Source organism: Orcinus orca, chromosome X (genome assembly GCF_937001465.1).
Source record: "Orcinus orca chromosome X, mOrcOrc1.1, whole genome shotgun sequence".
In the NCBI taxonomy this organism is placed as follows: domain Eukaryota; kingdom Metazoa; phylum Chordata; class Mammalia; order Artiodactyla; family Delphinidae; genus Orcinus; species Orcinus orca.
Window position 1 is genome coordinate 39,420,564 of NC_064580.1, and position 1,074 is coordinate 39,421,637.

General features: G+C 46.5%; 1 non-coding gene across 1 annotated transcript; it reads left to right on the top strand.

Annotated features, from left to right (window-relative positions):
* The first annotated feature begins 411 nt into the window (after positions 1-411).
* On the top strand, positions 412-484 carry TRNAA-UGC (transfer RNA alanine (anticodon UGC)). Its single transcript has one exon. It is a non-coding gene; the product is annotated as a tRNA-Ala (tRNA).
* The last annotated feature ends 590 nt before the right edge of the window (positions 485-1,074 follow it).

A 1,074-nucleotide genomic window follows, 5' to 3' on the forward strand; every position in this document is an offset into this window, starting at 1 on the left:
TTTTCGGTACACGGGCCTCTCACTGTTGTGGCCTCTCCCATCGCGGAGCACAGGCTCCGGACGCGCAGGCTCAGCGGCCATGGCTCACGGGCCCAGCTGCTCCGCGGCATGTGGGATCTTCCCAGACCGGGGCACGAACCGGCGTCCCCTGCATCGCCAGGTGGACTCTCAACCACTTCGCCATCAGGGAGGCCCAGACCTTCCATTTTTGAACCATACTAGCAATTGTCTGACCCAGTCCCTGCTTTACTTTCAACACAATCATTTTTCCATTTGGGATCTTTTTTTCCACAACTTTTCATCTTTGCCGTTTGCAAATGTCCGGACGTCCCCTTCTTCAGGCCACACTGTGGCAACCATACCGCTCCTTTCTTCTACTTTTTACTCCCTCCAAGATTGACCTGAGGGAATTCCCTGGTGGTCCAGTGGTTAGGGCTCTGCACTTGCACTGCAGGGGCCACAGGTTTGATCCCTGGTCGGGGAACTAAAGATCCCACAAGCCGCTTGGCGTGGCCAGAAATAAAAAAGATTGGCTTGAGTTATGTATGGTTTTCTCTTCCTTCTTCCCTCCGTTTTGCAATCTTCTAACTTGACCTTCTTTGAGCAGAAGCATGCATAATTTTCTCAAATAATGGGACAATCTTTTCACATACACTAAAAGGACAATCAAACGTTTGCATATTCAGATATATGCCTGTCATACTTATCTTGACTTCTGAAGCCATGATCGCAGGAATCACAAAATATTAAAATACTATAAAATACATTTCTTTCTCTTTTTTCATCTGTTTCCTACTGGAAAAGAGATTAAAGTCATTCAAATTTGTATCTTATTTTTCACACACAAAAAATATGTTTTCAATATTGTAGTACTGGGGACAGTCTCTTGAAACTTTAACTCAGCAGTGGAAGTATTACAACCCTCCAGATGAAAAGTGAAAATCCCAGGAAGGCAGTGAAACATGGAGAGCACTAGGTGCTGCAAGGGACAGTGCCTCAGGAAGAGGCTAGGCATCAAGAAGGCACTGAACCTCTGAGAAATGCTCTACCCTGGTAGAGGTGGTAAGGATGGAG